The sequence below is a fragment of the Alligator sinensis genome, unplaced genomic scaffold (assembly GCF_000455745.1).
Source record: "Alligator sinensis unplaced genomic scaffold, ASM45574v1 scaffold469_1, whole genome shotgun sequence".
NCBI classification, from domain to species: Eukaryota; Metazoa; Chordata; order Crocodylia; family Alligatoridae; genus Alligator; species Alligator sinensis.
The window spans coordinates 1,793,026-1,814,115 of record NW_005841934.1 but is presented as its reverse complement, the minus strand read 5'-3'; the positions used below and the strand labels follow the sequence as shown (position 1 = coordinate 1,814,115).

General features: G+C 45.1%; 1 protein-coding gene across 1 annotated transcript in view; it reads left to right on the top strand.

The window, feature by feature from the left end:
- Positions 1 to 21,090, top strand: part of PTPRG (protein tyrosine phosphatase, receptor type G) — a 349,654-nt gene that overhangs the window by 211,224 nt on the left and 117,340 nt on the right. The gene's annotated exons all lie outside the window — the stretch shown is intronic.

The window sequence follows — 21,090 nt, the reverse complement described above, 5'->3', positions numbered from 1 at the left end:
ATACTCTTCGCAGAGAGGGGCTGATGACGATAGTTAGCAAAATGCCAGAATGCACATGCGCATCTTTGGATTTGACTTTCATCACAGGTACTTCTGTACAGCTTCCCATAGTTACAGAGGAGTAAACCACGAGCTTTCCTAAATTGCACCGTAAATGTTTTTTCAGGTGCTAGGGCTTGAGTTCTGTGTTGGGATAATGACTCTTTTTACCTAGGCTTTCTTTTTCCAGCGGTTGGTGCAGAAAACGGGGGAAGTGGCTGGCCGTAGAGTGGTTGTCCACTTTACGTGCCCTAGCGTGTCCTCTCCCTCTGATAATGTCATGAAAATGTTCAAATTACCGATGGCTGGAACAATAAATTGTAAGTGGTTTTGCTACGAGCGGATTCCAGAGCTGTGCCGACTCGAATCCAGCCTCAGCATTTTATGAAGTATCTTTTCTTCTCGATTTCTTGTGCTCGCGCCCATTAATGCTAATGAGAGTTAGTCGTGTGTGTTGCACGGCAAATAAACTTCTGTGGTTTTACACTTTAATGTCCATTTGAACGTCAGAATCAGAGTAGTTCAGCCTATATAGCACCTGAGTGGGGTTTTTTTCTTGTCGCTTCCTTGCTTTTCTAAATGATTATTAATTGAGTGATATTATTGATCCCCATTATTAATTTGGTTTTCACTTTTAGACTTGTGTCAATAAAGGATACTAGATTGTCAGAATTCAAGAGCTAGCCCCATATATCTTAATTTTCCATTTTGAGTTATTTCTTTTTTGACTGCAGTTTCTGAAAAACTTGTTCAGCATGGGCTTGGGTATTATTGCCTCTCTTTTTCAATGCCTAGAAATAGTCAGTGTCAGAATATTTTTAGTATCTTGTGTCAGCATCCTAAACAGTAATCTGTTTCTTTGTGAATCAAAAATGTTGCCTTGCCTTTAATAAAATAAATTACTTTTGGGGCCCTACAGTAAAAATCGTTAAATTGATAGAAAAAAATGTTATGGGATGTTTCATTAGCAGATTCCTGCAACTGATACTTTGGTGTCTAATATGTAAAAATGACAGTAGTTAGTCCTGGCAGTCATTATCTCCCCCTGCGTGGCTTAGGGAAGATGATTAGTGGGATGCCTGCTGATTACAGTGATCAGAATAAAAGAACAAATTAGTTAGATATTCCCCAACTACAGCAACTCCTAATGCTGCTTATGGTTTGTGCTTTGTTTTGGATTCTGTTTCCATTTCCATTTCAGCTTTTGTCTAGCTGAAAGGTATTTAAAATTCACCATTTTTCTGACTTGTTACAAAATGCACACAACCAAGAATGTAAAATGCTGCACGAGCATGTATATTCATTAGCAGTCATGCTCTGAACATTATGATAAGGAACTCCTTGCACAGTGTTAATTAGTGACGGGACCACAACCCTTTTCATTCTCTGGTTTTTCCCCTTGTCTGTCTGTCTGCAGCACTGCAGAGGCAATGTTTTCCAGCGTTTGTTCTCCCTCCTCCAAGGCCTTTCTTGGATCAAGCATTGCTCCTTCAGTATTAATAGCAAATTGCAAATCACAGTTGCATTTTAACCTGTTTCAGCAAGAGGGGGAGGGAACAGATAGTACCTGGCCATGAAGAAGTGTCTTTATTGCTCTGGGGGCCTGGGCAGGTCTTGGCTAGAGCGAGCCTTAGATACACAGGTTAAAGGAAGTGTTAGAGTCCAGGTCCATCTCCTTTCACTTTGATCTCTTCCCTATCCCAGACACCGGCCAGCTGCCCTGTGAAGAGCTTTCCCTTTTTCCTAAACCATCTGCCCCATTTCCAGGACACCCGCTCTTTTGTGCGCGGCCATTTCAATCCTTCAGGGTGCGGGTTCCCCCTCTCCCCACCTCTTCTTTCTGCAAAGCTCCTATTCTTTACAGGCATCCCACCGCTGACCCAAATTGGCCCCATGCTGAGCCAAAGTGATTAGATTTCCTGCGTCTGAAGCACAGAGGATTTGGGGAGGTGAAATCCCTCTATTCCAGCAGGAAATTGCAGATCCCCTGCAAACGAGGTTCAGATTCATCTTCTGCATCTGCAGGCAAAAAAGAAAGTAGTCTTCAGATGTCTCTGGCTACCGGTTAGCGCGCAGTGGTACGTTTTAAGTCGAGAGAAGCTCAAAATCTGCTCATAAATGATTGCCTACTTCTACTTTGTGCCATTAAAGAGAGATTGGTTGTAAAGTCTGAGTCCATTAAGGAGATGGGTAACACTGGGACTTCCTTTCCTCTTAGATTTTAAACGTGCAATCTTCTGGCTCAAATGAGAAAGTTGTTGTTATTAAATTTAAGCTGTTCCGCCTGAAGAATTATGACTGCAATTCTGAAATATAAAGGTCCAGGTTTCTGTTAGTATTGGCAATAATACACAACGCACAATTCAAATGGAAATTCCTGGGTAATGTATGAAATGTTATAAAACCCCGTTTGGAAAACGGGATCTGCTTGTTGAATGTGAATAAAACATACCCTTAGTTGTTTTTTTCAGTCCTGCTTCACTTCGATGCTAAGGGTTTTTGAACCCGAAAGCTTGCTTAATAACTATTCTCCAACCATTTGGGTTGGTCTAATAAAAGATATCAAATTCACCCAAGGAACCTTGTCTGCCTATACAGAAAATATACACCCAAAAACCCAGCATACAGAAAATGTATTGTTTTTATTTTTGGTTAATATATTTAACCAAGCTAATCCTCTGGCGAAGAACTCTTTAGCTAGTGCATCTTCCTAAGATGTGAGATACACCTCACATAAAAAGAGAATATATAATCGGTTTATATCTGGTGACTTGGTTAAACCGTCACAAAAAAGAACAAGCATGTTTTCCTGCATAGTTTTGTTTTTTAATTGAGTTTTACTGTATGAAATACGAAACTGGAGAGTGAAGGACTGCATTGCAGGAAATACTCCAGCACAGCCTGTCCTACCTTATTTCAGATATATTGCTCAAGGTTACGTTTTCCACTGCAAGAGTGTCACATTGGTATTCCCTTTGGTTGGTTGCTGGCCTGCCCGTGGTTTCTCTGGTGCTCTACCCCTGTAGAAGGGATGGCTGCCGGTGCGATTTCTGATCCCCGTAGCTTTCTTTCAAGTGGTCAATGAAAGGGACTGAAAGCAGATAAAAGACTGTAGCCTGGCTTTATATTGAGCTTTTTCCACAGGTAGAATTTCTCGTTTCTCTTAAGCTCGTTGTTTTACTGAACAAAGCACTTCTGTAAGTGAAAGTATTCCCTGGACGGGGGTACATTTATCTGATGCTGTATCCCTGGGGAGATTGCAATACACCCACCTTCGGGTTTCCGTGGGTAGGACAGGTCTCACCGTGGATCTCATTGTACTGGGCTATCTTTCTCGTCGTTTTTTTTCTGTACGCTTTCCCTATCTATAGTGTGACAGATTTTTTTTGGGTGGCATGCCTTTGTACCAATAGTTGAACGTAGATAGATAAGGGCCTGTACGAGAAGTTTGGACCCGCGTGCAAACTAAGCATATCCAAATGCAGGCGGAGTTCTCCATCAGCTGCCAACTTGAAACGGTCCATATGAAACAAGGTCCGATAGAGAAATGTGAGTTAAACTTGCCTCTCCTTACAAAAGAGCACACGTATGAACCCTTGTTTTCAGATCACACTGGATCAGGCCTTCGATCTGCATGAGACTGACAATTCAAGCCCTGCTTCTGCTGAGCCTTTGAGCGTATGTTTAATTTTACACGTGTGTGAATAGTCCCGTGGAGTCCTGCGGCACTACTTACAGGTTTACAATTAAGCAGTACTGTAGCGAAGCTTTCGTCGTTTTGCTGACCCGAGGCTAGAACACCTCGTACTTGGCAGGTTCGTGTCCTGTCGACACCCGTCTGTACTGCTCCTGTCTGCTCTCGGTCATTTTCATGCTGAGATTCAGTTGCAAGTGAATCCACAAATCTCGGGTGGACCTGAGCGTGGATCCTGCGGGTTTCATTCATCTGGATTCAGATCAATACCAAGAGGAACAGACAGTGTTTCCTGTGAGCTTACCCCAAATTGTAACTAGGCACAGGTTTGCTAAAAGGCTTACAGATCTGTCGGCAAACTTAAACCGGGGGCGTTAAGTCTTCTGGTCTGTACAGAGCCGTGCTCCGTTCCTGCAGGTAGTCCTTGGAGCCGGAGACCAGCTCTGCTACGAAACGGTGGGGAGCTCTGATAGCGTTCGGAGAGCTCACCTAAAATCTTCCTTATGATGCTCGAATAATCAGCACTGCCACAAGTAGCATTTACCAAGCGTGGAGGTTACGATGGTTAAGATGTTTGACTGCACTTGCTAATTTTGTTGTGATGAGCTTGCATCCTTATACATCTGCGGTGGTGATTGCACACTTTCTCCTGTTGCAATTGATGGCCAACTCCTATTGAGTTAAGCCAGATTTTCTCTGACTAAATCTTTCCAATTTTTTTGAAAGCAGTATTGTATGGGAATTGCTTTATAAAATGCGAGAATTAGTGTTTCCTTTTATTTTTTCCCCTTTTTTTATTTTATAGTTCTGCTGATATCCTTGTTGTCTGAACAAAGCAACCAAAAAGACAAAGGTATGCATTTGTGTGCATTCAGTTCTACTGAAGATAAATAAGGCTAAGGATTACCAGTCAAGGGTTTGTTCTCCACTGGGAATTCAAGTAATGTGTCGTGTATCCAGTGTTTTAAGGGGCATTAAAACCTGTTCATAACAGCGCTGAAAGGAGAGCTTTTAGATGCTTGAAGGATGCTGTGGGAATTTTTTTTGTTAGCTTATTTTGTTTTCTACCTTGAGAAAATAGAGCAGTGGTTTTCCACCAAGGCGCTGTGGCACCCTGCGGTTCCTTAAGATCCTTTCAAGGGTGCTTTGGGGTGTCACACAGTGTTAGCGCAGTTAGGTCTGCAAGCCTGATTCAAAAGATGAACCACAAGATTTCAGCTAGGAATCAGTAATGTCAAAAACATCCTGACCTGCTGTTCTTTGCAACAGAAAAATTGCTCTGGTATTTTTCTGTCGTCATAAAACGAGTGAAAATTAAGAGCTGGCATTGTCCAAGGGGTGCCTTGAGACTAATGAGGTTGAGAACAACTGAGTAAGAGGAACAAAGAGCCAGTGTAAAAAGGACGAGCGATTTGTATGTTCAATATATTTAGCTGTTGATTTAAAATAAATGCGTCACTTGGTTTAATGTAAACCATACAGTAACATGGTAACTATGGAGAGGGAAGAGACTTTCTCCAGATGAGCATAGTACATCAGCTGTGCTATATCAAATTAAGTCCAGCTATAGAGTTGGCAAACTTTATTATGATGAAAATGATATACTATATATACTATATTTGAAAGAAGCCAGGCTATTATGAAGCTCAGTCTGGGTCCTGACAAAGTGGATTTTTCAACTTAAAATTTGGTTTTAATTGCTGTGAAAAATGTTACCCCCATAGATTAACTCTAGATCTAGGTCCGTTCTTGCCTATAACAGTGGTTTTCAACCTTTTTTCATTTGCGGACACCTAAAACATTTCAAAAGGAGGTGTGGACCTGTTTGGAAATTTTGAATAGAGGTGCAGACCCCTTTGAATTGGAAGTATAGGTATTCACATACTTTGGATTTGTCATAAATCCTCTTTTGTGGACCCCTTAGACATAGTCTGCAGACCCCCCGCAGGGGTTTGCAGGCCACAGGTTGAAAACCACTGGCCTACAACACGTTACTTTATCACCACGAATAGATTGGGTGATCTTTAAGCTTCACTCTCACGACTTGTTCTTGGCATCTTAGAAGAAATAGATTGTATTGTGTTGGAATCTGGATGAGTGAATAAAATCACACTGCTGTTTTTCCCCTTGGGATCATGCCAGCAAATCTATATTTAAAAAGCAGCCACAGACAGAATGGCAACATGTTGATTAGAAAGCAAAGCTCTGTAAGAAAGACAGCTAGGACTTCAGTTTATCTGGGATCTGTACTGCGTCGTCATTTATTCCTGAGCATTAGCCTCAAACAGTGCAAAATTGTTTTCTGGTTCCTTCCTCTCTCTGCTTACCTTGCCACCTGGCTAACTTCTTTGTCATGTCTAGATCCTATAAAAACATCCAGCATAATTTGAAATATCCTTGCAGGAAACATGATCAGACTATATCAGCTATTTCTCAGCAATTTTTCTGCATTTTGTATTCCATGCTGCTAAAGCACTTACTTTTATATCTTGTTTTACTTCCAGGATATGCAGAGCAGACGCACGACTCCCCATTTCAGATACGGCTCTTGTTAACTATTCTCTCAAAGTACATACAGCTGAAATTAAACCTTAGCTTAACTTTTTGGAGTATCCGACTCCTGCCAACTCATTACCGGTGATATGGCAAGGCAAACTATTGCCTTCTGCTACTCTACATGTCTACAGAGATTTATCTTATCTCAGCTAATAAGCTTACCTTCCATAATAATGCAGGGCCCACCCCACCTTATGGCTAGCCTTGCCTTTCCTCATAACCTTGGGCATACAGATAAGGACCAAAATTAAATCGAGATTCAAGTGTTTGTGTGAGAGTCTGCTGATGGTCTGTGTGTTGTGGATGAAGACATCCATCATCCTTAAGCCTAAAATGACTTGTTACCGCCATGTATTCTACACTGTTCCCTGTTTTACTCGCAGGACAGATGGAGGTGTGGTAGATGGGGTGAGAGCCAGCCAGGTGGTACAAGGTCGATGTGTTGCGGTGCCATATGGCCATTCAAGTTGTAGAGAAACTTTGAGTGCCTGGGAGTGTGCTGGACAGCTGGTTTCTTCCCCACCTGATTAGCAGATCCATTGAAAGCCTGTACAGAGGACTGCTGAGCTATGGGGAGTCTCTCTCAGTTTGCTGTTTTTGGCCGTGCTCTTTGTATTGTATCATCAGTGAAGCTAATCCCTAGTGCAGGTACCACCAAAACTGCATGAATAACGTACTGGGAAATTATGTTATAAGTCTCACTCGGAGCCTATTCATAGAGGACACCTGTGACGGTGCTTTGGCACACGCTGTTGCTGCTTGTGCTTGCATCTGAAGTAGGCCCTCGCTGGGCACGGGGCAGTTGTCTTCAGGCAGGGTCAAAGGATTGTTTGAAATTGTGGGCTTTAAGAAAAAGGAAACTTTTTTGCCGCTGGACAGCAATTTGTCAGGAGCGGAGGGCGTGACCGTTATAGCATCCCGGGTAGATCGAAGACCGCACAGCCCAGCCTGGCTGCTACGCTAAGGAGTGCCATCACACCTGCCACATCCTGAATGGTCCTTGCCTCTGAAGGGCAGGAGGGAGTGCTGAGGGTTTAGGAAACACTTGAGGAAGGCAATGGAGTGAGTCTCTGGGAGGCGGAAAGAGATGGAGGGGAGAAAAGAAGTAAGATAAGACTTTCCAGTGGTAAGAAACGCACCTGTTGCTGAGTGCTTGAGTCTAATCACTCTTCTCTCTCTCTCTCTCTCTCCATCCCTTAACGCACCTTGATTTTAATGAGACCATTTGAGTCTTAGATAATTTTGAAGTGAAACCCTGGAAGGGGAGGCAGCCTGCTGCTGTTAGAGGCAGCAAGGGGGAAAGCGGTACCTGCCTACAGGTTGCAGTCAGCAGGGGCACAAGGAAAGCCAGCGGACCTTGAGGAGTATCTGGAAGGAAGGACTGAAGTGCACAATACCCTGCGAAGTACTGTGACTGTCAGATATTCACGTTGATTGAATAGCCTTCAAATAGATTTACCGCTTCTGAAAAGTAGAACGTCTTGAGACAAGCACACATGTCATGTTGGCTTTTGTGTTCCTTTGTGTTTCAAGAGGAAGAAAATGCTGCCGTAAACTGAATGCTTCCCAGGCTTTTAATGCACTTGTATTTTAAGTGCTTTTTTGTTCTGCACAATTATTTCCCCATTTCCTCTAAACACAGAACGAGACACTTGTTGAAATTTCTTTGTGAGCTACCGAGTAAATTATTAGGTCACTCTAAACAAGCTAAAATAAACAGCTTGACTTTTGATCCTTGCGGTTGCATGTAACGTTACACCAGGTAAGAGGAGGGTTTGAGTTGCGAGGGCTTGTGTGTTAAAAAAGTTGTGCTAATAAAAAGAAACTTTCTTCTCATGGCTGGGAGAAGCCTACCCAGGAGCCAGCGGCAGGGGCCACATCCTGCAGTTCTTAATGCACTGCAAGTGGGCTCGTGTCTGCATTAGTTGAGGACTTCCGGACTTGGAGCAGCGTGGTGGGGGGTGGTTACAGTGATGTCTAAAGGTCCCTGAGCTGAAGCATTTCCACTGTAAACAGAGGGAAGAGGTGCAGGGGTGAGAGACCCAAGTGCCGTGTTAGCTTATGGCTTTGTAAAGGTTTTGTTGTGGGTGTGAAGCCTGAATGTTTCACCACCTTGGCTCTATCTCTCTGGCGTGTCTTCCCCATGATGGCATAGCTGGAAGCAGGGAAGTCTTTGGGGAGTCTGGCCCTTAGGGGCAATGTGCGGGTCTCCTGGGCTGTCTGCACCCATGGCCCCATGCACGGTGGGTTTTTGTGCAGCCAGGTGGGTAGGAAGATGCTGGACAGCTTGCTCCAGCTCAGTCTGAAAGAGAAGCAAGGTCCCCAGGGCATCACTGCAGCTGCAGCTTCCCCCAGGCACGCGAGTCAGTCCAAAGAGGCTTGTTCCCTCTTGGCCACTTTCTGCTACCCAGGGTCCCCAGAGGAGCAGTTGCATGGCACTTTCCTCTGGAGGGCACTTAATGCACGAGCTGAGCAACCGCGGCCGTAATCGTAGCGGGGCGGGCGCAGGGCACCGTGCTGCCTCGCCTTACAGCCGGGGGTAGTGCTGTGCTTCAACCACACGCCTTGCAACTACTATGCACCTTGAGACTGCATCTCCTTGCTCCTCACAAAGGTCACCTGGCTCACCTGGAGCCCCGTGGCTGCAGCTGGGATGCTCCTGCTACCTGAAGTCTTTGCAGGAGTTATAGGGGGCACGGCTAGCTGCTGCACCATCTCCTTGCTGCTTATGCAGGGTGGAAAGTCTTGCTGCCCTCCCAGTGGTTCAGGAAGCCCAGGTAGGCAGAAGAGACTGAGTTTTGGCTTTTTATTCAGCAGCAGCTCGGGTTGCTTCTCCTCTCCCGGTCTCCCCGAGGAAGCTGAGGTGTGAGGAGGTGACTGGAGCAGGGAGGGTCCTGGGGAAGCTGAGGGCAGGAGCCTGGTGGGGGGTGGGCTTGTGGTACCTTGGCGAGGAAAGCGGACTTGGGTAGGGTTGGAAGGGCAGATGAGGACAGCCCGAGGCAGGGCAAGGAGTGACGTGTGATGGCAGAGAGTGCCGGGAGGATGAGTGAGGAGGAGAGCAGGAGGAAGGTGTTTGGGCAGTGCGAGAGGTCTGGGGCCCGGCTTACGCTAGCTCTGTGCCATCATCGCTGTGGGGACAGCATCCCAAGACACCCGTGTCCTGGGGTCGACTTTGGGAGCTCAAAAGAGCTGTGCCTGCCAACACGCCGTATTCTCTGTGTAAGCTGTACCTGCACAGGCCGTGCTTTCTCGGACAGCGGTCCCTGCGAAGCGCTCCTCCACCCGGCCTTGGTGCTGCCAGAGCGGATGCAATTCGTACCACTGGGACTGGCTGGGTCCTGCGGCGTCCGGAGGGGCTGCGTGGGCTGCTTCCCTCCAGCTTTGGGGAGGAATCAGTGTGTAAGCTCCTCCAAAATCGTACAAGCCAGTCAACAGGTGAGATGGCAGCATGGCACATACCTGTGCCAGGACCGCTGGACTCGGGGCGGAAGAGGAGAGCGCTTGGGAAAGATGAAATGCTGGCCTGGACTGTAACGAGCATAAAGAAAGAGGAGGAGCTTCCGTAAGAGAAACCCTGTGTCTGAACGAGGGTGTCGCTGACACACCCGTGTGTCCTCTTGTGCCGGGAAAAGACTGGGTAACACCGTTGGTCTAAAATGGGGCCGAGTGCATCCAGCCTATGCTTAATGCAGAGACAGGGAGCATCTCCCTCCAAGGAAGTGAAGGAAAGCAGCAAAATCTTCCCACCGATTTCAGCCTCCTGCCCTCCTCCCTCCGACAATTAACAACTCCCCCATTAACACAGGCAGTTCGAGCGAGGTTGCATTGGTGGCCAGGCAGGTGGATAACTTGGTGTGAAATGCATGGCTCGAATGTCCAACTGGCCTTTCCAAAGTGGTGCATGTATTTTAAAGCAAGCTCTTAAATAAGATTTGGTTTATTTCAGGGGAGCCGTGCCCGTTTACACCACGTGGAAATTTGGCCCTCGCCTTTTTTTTTCTTCTCTAAACTCATTTGAGTCTTGCATTGCAGAAAACGATTATGCATCAAAGGGACTTGCATTTCTAATTCACTAATTGAATTGTGAACGGAGGTGTGGTTATGGTCAGGAAAATGGCTGTGTAACCACATTGCCCTAATCAGCACCTCTGCTCCCTGCATCGCTGCCTCTTTCTTCTAAGCAATATTTTGGACCTATTAGTACTGTAGCATGCAGGCAGCTCTGGGAGGACAAGCTGGCTCACAGGCAGGGGATGCGACACGGGGCAGCTGAAGGTGGGTAGGGAGTGCAACCTCTTAGCTGCTCCTGTTCTCTGTGACCAGCTCCTTTACATCCGCTAGCAGGAAGGGGGAAGGCAGGCGGTTCCCAATTCAACCACAAGCACCCTCCATAATCCACCCCAATTTCTCCAAGCTGCTGGGATTGCAGGTGCCCCGCGCCTTTTCTCATGGCCTCAGCTGCAGGTTTCTTAGCTGCCACTTTCCATCTTCTTCATTTTCCAGAGGCGCTATTCTCGGTCGCACAAACAGCCCTTTGCCGAGTTGGAGCTAGGGAAAATTAAAGATAACTTCTGTCGCCCTGCATTTTTGCAGCTTTGACTCGGGCCTTGTCAGACGGGGGCCCTTGGTGCAAATCCAGCTGTAGGGCTTCCTCTGTGTTTCACAGCAGCCTCCCCCTCCCTGCCCCGTTTTAGGTGGAAAAGCTAGTTTAACCTACGATCTCTCTTAAATCGAACAGATTGTGGCGACCCGTCTACAGGCCTCCCCCCTCCCCATCCCCTTCTGAAGTAGTGAGAACACAGTTTATTACTGATGGCAGTTTTTATAAAATAGGCTCCATCCCAATAAAATGTTACCCCCTCGTGTGCCATTTTTCCAGCTGAACTGCCGCTAGGATTGAGAGATCTTGCACACTGCTGCTTAAATAAGTAGACTACATGTCTATGAAGAAATCATATCATTTTCTCAAAGGAGAGCAAGGGAGCACGGTGCACCAAAATTGCTTTAAATAAACTTGCAGCTTCTTCTTTTTTTTTCTTTCTTTTTGCTCAGCTGCGAATAGAGTATCCTATCAATCATGCCTTCCCGGGTCTGAGGCTCCAGCACCGTAACTGTCTCTCCTCTTTGTTGCAATTAAATTTTGTCTTCTGCAGAGCTCTGGTGTATCTTAAATATCCTTTTGAGCTCCCCAAATTGCTGTTAATCAGAGTGTCCTTTTACGGCCTTTGTTATCTTTTTCCTTCTCTCTTTCTTCCCCTCCCCCCCCACCCAAACAAATACTTATTAGGGTTTTTTTTTAGCAATGTGTGTATTTAATGTGCTTTTCACTTAGAATAAATGGTCTTTGTTATGCTTTTAAATGAGTAGTTTAAGCAGCTATAAAGATTTTTATTTTTTTTGTGTGAAATTAGTGACTGCTGCTTTGCTTTGCACCATTGGCGAGGCAGGAATCGCAGATCCTGGGGTCTGTACTGGAGCGAGTGGAGTCTCTGGGATGTTACGAAGCACCGCTTGGCATAATGAACTGATCAGTCACTTTCCAGCGTGCGATATGTAATCAATGCTTTCACGGGCCAGCAGAGAAACCCAGTGTAGAGATGCAGAAATTACTGTGAGCTGAGTTATTAAACTCTGCTCATCTCCTTACATTTGGGTCCAAAACCCTTGCTTTTTGAGGCAACGCATCCCACATTAGTGCATTGCCTTGGGAAATCTTGATGCCAACCAAGTATTGAGATGTTATATGTTTTCTGATTCAGCTTATTCCTTCCCTGTGTTCTTTTTCTGAATGCATTAACATTGCAGCAAACCTTTGTATAAAAGTGATTATCTGTGCTTATAACATTTTCAAATATGCCTGCTGGATCTAATAAAAATGTGAAGCTGAATGGGCATGAGGTAATGAAAACTCAGGTGGTTTGGCCAGCTTTATATTGTAATTTTTCTTTCATCTTTAGTCCCTCAGCAAAGATACTATAGGATTTTTAAAGCGCTACATCAGGAGATCTGATTTATATTTATTTATTTTTTTGTATTCTGGACCTTGAGGGATGTAATTTTTATTTATTATGCAGAAAAATTTGGGGTTTTGGTTTGGGGAAGACCAACATTGTCTCTGTGTGGTTTGCATTGGAACGATATTTCCCAGAGTCGGGGGTTAGATTGGACAGCTTCCATTTCAGCCTGGTTGTGTGGACAATACCCTAAGGATTAACCTGAAGATACCCTGGGCAGCTGCGGATCCGCCGCGGTAACGTGGAGCTCCCTGCAGGCTCGTTTATCCTGCTGGGAAGGGAGAGCCAAGCCGCATGCCCAGACTGCGTCCAGTGCCTGCTCGGAGCTGGTCCCAGCATCTCTGCACTGGACCGGTGCGCAGCATAGGTACAGCCAAAGGCTGAAACCCAGGACCACTGTTGATCAGGAGACATTTTTAGACATAAGATATTACCTTGCGCTGCTCAGAAATCGCTGTCGCTGACATCTGGATCTTAGTGACGGTTCCCAGTTCTGATTGAAGAACGGCACAAGCGTTTGGTACAAGCATGGGGACAGCTGCAGCCTCCTACCCTAGGTGAGGCCTGTTTAAAAAATGTTTAAGTCCGTTCAATACCTACTTACACAGTTGGAGGCAAAAAAAAAGCCACAAAACTGTAGTGGCATATTGAGTTAATACATCACGACCAAGCTTTCCGTCAGGGGTGATGTATTATTTGAAGTGGAATTAGCTGGAAGAATCAATGCACACCTATTATTCTATTTAAAATAATCATTAGAAGACCAATTAGCTTTTTCTTTCTTTCTTTTTTTCCATCTTTTCAAACAATGTAGTGTATTAAACAGCCTGTATTTCTGCGTTCCTATATACTGGCCCCAAACTGCTGCCATCTCTTCTTTGTGCTTTGAAGCCTTGGGAGTTTCCTTCACTCATGGCAGGATTATTTAAGACCTGAAAGTTAAGGGAGCTCAGAAAGCCAGATTTGACTTGGGAGAATCTGCCTTCAAGTCACTGAACTTGAAACTAGTTGCCATAGGGTAACCCAGCTCCAACACCTTGTGTGTGTGTGTGTGTGTGTGTGTGTATCTATATCTCTATATATCCATCTGTATGTATATAGATCTCTCTCTACATCTATCTATACATAGATAGATATAGAAATAGATCTATATATAGATATCTATAATCTTATAGATAGATCTATAAGTATAGATCTATATCTATATCTATCTTTATATAGATAGATATAGATATCTGTATATAGATAGATATAGATTTTATATATATATTTTTTTTTTTTAATCACAAGACATGACAGGTAAGGGTCAGTGTCAGATTTTGCCTGTCTGTTTTTCTCCAGCAGCTTGAAGCCTTTCAAAGGGCCTTCTCTCTTATTTGCTGTGGTTCATAGATTTGTTGTGCAAGATACCTGTTCTGAGCAGGTCATATCATATAATCCAAGGACTGGAAAGAAGCTGCAAGATCATCAAGTCCGGTCCCTACCATGGGTAGGTTATTGGGCACCAAACAAGCTCAACAAGGTGCTTATCCAGTCTCCTCTTGAATACCTCCAAGGATAGCAACTGCACCACCTCTGCTGGGAGCGTATTCCAGATACCCATACGGAAAAGAAGTTTTTTCTTATGTCCAGCCTAAATCTTCCCTCTATTAGCTTGTGTCCATTGGTCCTCATCCTCCCCTGAGGTGCCTTCCTGAAGAGTTGCTCCCGTAAATCTTGGTGCTCACCCCTAACCTACTTGTAGGTGGCAATCAAGTCACCTCTCAGCCTCCTCTTGCTCAGGCTGAATAGGTCCAGTTCCTGGAGTCTCTCCTTAGGGCCTATCCTCCAATACTTAACCATGCAGGTGTCACTTCTTTGTACCCTCTCAAGCTTATCCACATCCTACCTGAAGTGCAGTGGCCAGAGCTAGACACAGTACTCCAGCTGTGGCCTCACCCATGCCAAATAGAGAGGGAGAAGTACCTCCCTGGATCTACACATCGGCAGATGCACACAAGAGACTTCTGTTTGCCCTGCTGGCGACTTCATCACGCTGTTGGCTCATGTCCATTCCCTGGTCGATGGTGACCCCCAGGTCCCGTTCAGATGCTGTGCCAGCCAGTGGACCGCCACCCATCATGTAGGTATGGTGAAGGCTTATTGCCACCCCATCCATTACAACCCTCTGGGATCGGTCTCTAAGCCAGTTGTCCACTCACCTCACTGTAGACTGGTCCATATAATGTATGGCAAATTGTTTCTGTCCCTCAGCTCACTTGTGGAAGGATGTGGGTCCATCCTCTCTGTCCTTTCCCATCCACCTGGCTGCACATGGGATGTGCAATTGTAGCACACTACCTGGGGAACAACAAGAATGTCCTTGGATATTTTGAGGCTTGCAAGAGCGAAGCACAGAGTCCTATCTGCAACATAGCAGGAAGGTGGTGCCTTGTACACTTCCCCTTGCCCACGCTGATCTGCCAGTGCACCACAGCATTGCCCGGCCTTTGCTTTTGTCCTTCCGTGCGGACTGCTGAAAGATCTTGAGTGAAAACCCATTTGGCTCATCTGCTCACCCGCACCTGATACACCTGCACTCTTTTCCATCCTTTCATTCAGAAATGGGGTATTTATTCAGATACCAGAGATTTAACAGTGTAGACCTCCAAGGAGAGACAAAAGGGTGGGGAAGGACATGCTTTGTGCAAAACAATAAGATGTGCTTTCCAGGCTCGTACGGCTCCAATTCATGTCCCTTACTGCAGAGATAAATGCAGAGTTAAAGCACTGTTGTTCAGGAGTATTTGGACTAACAGCCACCAGAGCAATAGATGGCTCTAAAATAATGTGGCTCAAAAGGTGTGAGACTAAACAGCTTTATCAGCAGCGTGTGGAACGCTTTTCTCTTGGCGGGGGACTTCTTTGTTTTCTTTGACTGCAACTATCTTGAATTTTTGGAAATCTGTTGTTATTTTTATATATATATATATAAAATTTTAGAATTTCCTGTGTGCATTATCATGGCATTTTGGGATGAAAAGAATGGAAATGAGGACCATTTCTACCCATGTATAGCGCTGGCATCTGTCCAATAACAGTAGACTGATTATAAGAGAATAGATTGCTTAACCATGTTGATTGTCTTGGAAGTTTACGGGATAACTTAATCTCTTCAACGTAGCTAATTTATAATTGTTCACTTTCTTTCTCTATAAATTGTTTGTGAAGAGGCTTCAGAGCCTGAATCTTTGGCTCGCAGGCACTAGACCTCAGCGGCGGGCTGAATGGATGTGAAGCTGCACAGTCTAGGGAATTTTACCTCTGACTTTTACACCATTGTATTTGAAAGCTGAATTTGACCCGTTGCCATCTCTCTGCCTCTACCGCTGTCACTTAATTCAGCTGCCACAGTTAACTGTGTAGTCATTCATCCTTGGCCGACACCATCCTTTACAACACAAGAGGATGGTCTCTGGATGTTAATGCTCTAGTGCGATGGGAGCAGCTGGCTATCTCGAATTCAAGGCATGCAGATTGTCTTGGCCATTTTACTTAGCAGATGGGTAAGGCTTGATAGATTGAAGATTAAGTTTCCAAGTCAAGGGCCAAATGTTGCATAGGGAGAGAAAAGTAAATTATAACACCATTCTGAGGGGAAAGACTCAGGTAGAGTATCACAAGATTGTTGCCATTCGTTTTCCTCTGCCTTGCACAAAGTGCATGTCATTTTGCCTTTCAATAAAGTAGACGACGGCATGCTTCTTGCTTTGGAAATGCTTGGTAATACCCTATGTGAGCCCATTTAATGAGCTTGAAAACAATTGCTGCAAATTTATGACAGTTTAACAAGTCCATGCCAAAGATTTTTTTGGGTGGAAATGAGAGAGAGCGTTGTATTTCATCCCAGTTGGAAGGAACTTCAAGTTTTCTTCAGCTGTTTGTTGTTGTTGCTGTTCCTCCCTGAGACACAGGAGATTCATTTAAATGTATTTTTTAAGGACAGCATATTCCTTATAGCTGTATTACTATTTCTGTTAATATTCAGGTGACTCTTCGGGTCAGCAGTCTTGGCCCTTCCTTATCGCGTGTGGAGGAGCTGCCTCTGCTCGTTGGCATGCAGGTTGTTTGGAGGCCAACTTGGGTTTTGGAGGAGGTGGGGCGCAGTGGCACCAGAGATGAGATCTGCCCTCCTTCGCCCCCAAAAATGGTTATAGATGCAGCAAATGCTCATTGCATTCATGCTTTTTAATAGAATCTCTTATGAAATGAAATATAAAAAATTATATTAGATAAACAAGTATATCAAAATAAAATCTGCTCTGCCAACTTGCCAAATGGACCAGGATTTTAACTCTCTGGTTTGTAGTCTCATTTCTTTTAGTTACAAGACAGGTCTGAGTCGATTTGTAGGGCTTTAGCTGGGGGTTTTATAAATGCAGCATTTCTTTGGTTCTGCTCTCTTTTAGGATTGGAGGGGTTGCTACAAGAGCCACACCAGATTGCTTTTTTAAGGACTTATTTCCCCCAAATATCAGAGGGGCAGAGTGTTGCTGCTCCTTAAGCCATAAGGGTAGGGCACGGGAGCTGATTTTTTGAAAGCATGACGATGTGCTATGCTTAGCACCGCCGTAATGCAGGCTGTGTGAAGTGCAAGTAACACGTAGTCCTGTTGACTGTTCATTATCTTCACTTGCTGTGATTCAATACCAGCACTAGTGTAGCATTAAAAAAAAGGCTGTCTCCGATCCTAGCGTGGCTCTGACACTAGCTGTCAGCTCTGTTATCACAGCCCTGCTATGCATGCTTCTCAGACCTTTGGTCTTTTGAGTTCGAATAACACGATGGCTTCTGGGTGGTTGTTTTGGGGGGGGTTTGTGCCTTTCTGCCTCTTTCCTATTGACACACAGCCAAGGGCTGGTAGCAGAGCACTCTTAGGCACGCTTGCAATCACGTGGCAAGCCTAGGGGACTACGGGAGCTGCCACTAACAAGTGCTGAGGTTGCCATTAAAAAGTCTATCATTGATCAGCCGTGGTCACACTGTCGAGAACCGAGATCCTTGTTATTTCCTATTCTAAGCATTGGAGGCAGGTGCCTGTGTAAATATTAGCTGTATTTCCTGGCTTTTAGTTCCTTCCCAAAATAGACGCCCTCGGGGAATGTATTGCACCTTGTGTTATTGTGTAATTTTATGACTGCAGGATATGGTCACTGTGCATTACCTTTTCTTGAGATACAAAAGGCTTGGCTTTTCTTTTTTTTATCATGTTGCAATGAAACCATTCATTCCACCCAGGATGGCGTATTAGGGGAGAAAAAAATAGCACAGGGTATACGGTAAACAAAGAAATTCTGCTTTTCTGTTTGCCTTCAGACCATCTATCCCCTAAGGTGAAAGAGGCCTATTAGCATAGGAAGTAACATAATCATATTCTTAAACTTCAAATCTGTGTGTATTTTCCCATTGCACTTAGCACGATAGTTACCTATTTATTTCTGTCAAGGAGGATTACAGGCGCTGTTCAATTATAAATGATACATGCACATATTCTATCCTGTCTTTCCTAAAGACCTTTTGGGCATTTCTCAGACTTCAATGGGTGCTTCTTTCTCAGTAAACAGCATTTCTGGTAGCGGTTCTGTGGGTAGTTTTAGCACAATTTCAGGAGGATGCTTTCCATCCCCACGTCATTAATCCACGCTGCAGAGATGCCGCCTCGGACCAAAGGCAGGAGTAGGTGTGCATTTATGAATAGGAGGCTCACGCTAGGAAAGCCTGCCTCTGTCTCGTTCCCTTCAGGATTAGCCTTTTGAATCCTAAGTTCACGTTCTGATGCTAGAGGAGGAGAAAAGTGCAGATTTTTAATAAGGCAAAATATGTATAAAAAAATTAAAGGATTTAAGAAAAGGAAAGAGGAAGAGAGGAAAGAAACTGCAAGTTTGGAAAAGGTTATAACCCCGCATCCCCAGCATGAAGGCATTAAGCCCTTCTCTGGGAGAGGAGGACACTTTCCCTGGAGGTCATTTATCTCATAACTTCTGATCCCACAAAGGTCCTTCTCCTCTTCTTTGAAGTCCCAGCTACTGTCAGAGACAGAACGGCTGAACCACGGACTGGATTTACAGAGACGCCCTCAGTCTTTATACCAGCTACAAGGCAGACACCGCACCGGGGCTCGGTGCTCCAGAGCTGCACTCCTCCGTCAAAGGAAAGAAAAATACGGAGGAGGCTCAAGAATGAATTGCAAAGAAAGAAAGAGATGGTGAAATGTGTTTTCTTCTAAAAGCTTGGACCATTACAGGAAATGAGACAATTTAAGGCTAGGTGCCACAAAGCTCAAATTACCTCCAGCTTGAATCCCACTGCTGGGAAGGAGCTGTTTGACTCTGTCCAAAACAGCTGCTTGTCTTGTCTTTGATAATAGGCCAGCCCCGAAGCCATGCCGAAATAGAGCCTTTCTCTTCCTTATTTACCGCTTTATTTTTATTTCTTCAAAAAGTGCCAGCCCCCCAAATGGGAAACAAGCAGAGGCTGATTTTTTTAAGACCTCTTCACCTGCGAAACAAGCCAGCTCTCTCTTTCTCAAACCTTTGCCAACAGCATGCAATATGGAGCAGGTAATAGCAAGATGTCAGGAAATGAAGGGCAGTGATTGCAAGAGCTGGGCAGAGCTGCTAGGAGGAGCTGGAACATGTCCCAAATAGTGCAAAACCCGAACCTGACCGCCCCGACTCCTGGTTCTTTGCACCATTTTTAAAGAGAAATGACACTACTCTGTAGAGCTAAGAGAAACTGTGATTACAGGTACACGAAAACATTGGGTTTTTTCCCCGTGAAGATTCTCAGTTTCGTTTTATTCCAGAACACCGCTCAGTTTTGGGAGATGCTGTCAAAATGCTTACTTGGATGGATCTCTACTACACGCTGCACCTCAGCAGATTAAAGGGACGTTGTCAGGGTTGATAGGCCAAAAAATTGATCTACTTTGACAAAAAATCCCATCTGGGAAGGTTTTTACCTTCAGGATGCTTTCCATCTCTTCCCCTTTTTCAAACTGATAGCAGCTGTCACCAAAAATAAAAAGAAAGCCAACAAAATAAAACTCTGCAGGACTCACGGTTAAACTAACCGTAAATAAAGTACCGCACAAGTTCAAGTTTGTTTTCTTCAAGCCATGCACTAAATTACTAGTTTCTTGTTTAAAAAAAAAAAAAAAGGATGTGTATGTAGTTCAATGGTAGGAGTGATTTGGTTTGAAGACATTTAAATAGATGGAAATGACCCAGTAGCATGTCTCCCAGCAGTCCTGTATTTTTAAACTGTGTACTTGTTGATTTGCCAGAAGCCATGAAGGATCTACGAACTGGGTCACTGAGTGTGCTCTTACGGTTATTATTTATACAGCATCCAAAGTGTACATGGCACCCTCTAGGCATATAAAAGCTCCGACCTCAAAGAGCTGCAGCCTACGGAGCTAATAATCGTGTTATTAGTCACCCAAGTGCTACAGGTTGCAAGCTCGTGTGGCCAGCTCTCTGATTCATTGCATGTCTTGTGGTATTTGGTGTTCTTGCCGAGACGCGCAGCTCCTGGAGTCCCGCGACTAGGAAAGACTCTTGGCTGTGGGTTTGGTTTTGGTTTCTCTCCTTGTTTGGGAAGAAAAGCTTGAAAAGGTGACCTAAGCACAGCTTCTAGGGTCACGATGCGAAAGGCAATTAAAGCACTGCACACTATATCTCACAGTTGTCAATTGTTAAAAAAACCAAAAAACCTTCCCTGATTGCAGGGGAGAGGTGGCATCTGACTTGCATTTGCTTGGAGATTGCAGAATTAGGTACAAAGTGGGCATGTCTACACATTCATTAATGCACCTTAGATACTGCACATTTAGTTTAGTACTTCCTTTAAAAAGTACTAAGTAAATGCACAGTACCCAGAGGCAGTGCGCAGTAGCACCAGCGCATGGTGATATAGTGATGCTTACTGCGCATTAGCCTACTAACACTGCACGGGAGGCTATTAGCGTGGTTTTTGCCGTGACGCACAGTGTCAGTAGGCTAATGAGTAGTAAGCGTCTCGTGTAGACGCACCTGGTGTGCCCCAGAGCCCTGCTGCCGATGGCGGGTAACGCTTACATGGAAATTGGTTTGTTCTTACTCGTGTTTTTCAGCCTGCTTGTGCGAACAGGGAAAACTACAGAGCAGCCTCTGTGTCAAGTACTTCCATGCCCCACCTCTTTCTTTGTTACCTGAGTGTCACAATATTTCATGTATTTATCCCTGTAAAGCGGGGAAGGATTATCATCTCTGCACTACGGATGGGATCTGAGACACGGAGACACCGAGCGTTTTTTTCTGGCCCATGTAGGAAGCCTGTGGCAGCGCAGAAAACTCACCCTTGCTGTCCCAGGGTCGACAAGAAAAATGCTTCTCAGAAACGTGGGGAGAAAGCATTTTAACCCCCAAGCCCTGGTACGGGGACTCTTTGGCACCCTGGGGACCTCTCTTTGACTCCCCGCACCTCTCTCCCCTACCAACGTGCAGTTGCAGGCGCAGTGCCATTTTGGGCTGGCTGTTGTGGACCCAAGATTGCCAACAGCACGGTGGGTTGTCGCTGGCTTGTTCACAGGATCCCCTTCCCGGTGCAGCTCCTCCTTGGTCTTCCTTTATTCCCCCGGCTCTGCGCTCTGTCGCGTTGCAAGTGATGCATTACTCCATCCACCCCCAGAGCATCCCGATCCTAGATAGCCGCCAAAGGCTGCGTGCTGTCTCTGCGCGTGATCAGCTGTAACGCCTGGGAGCACTT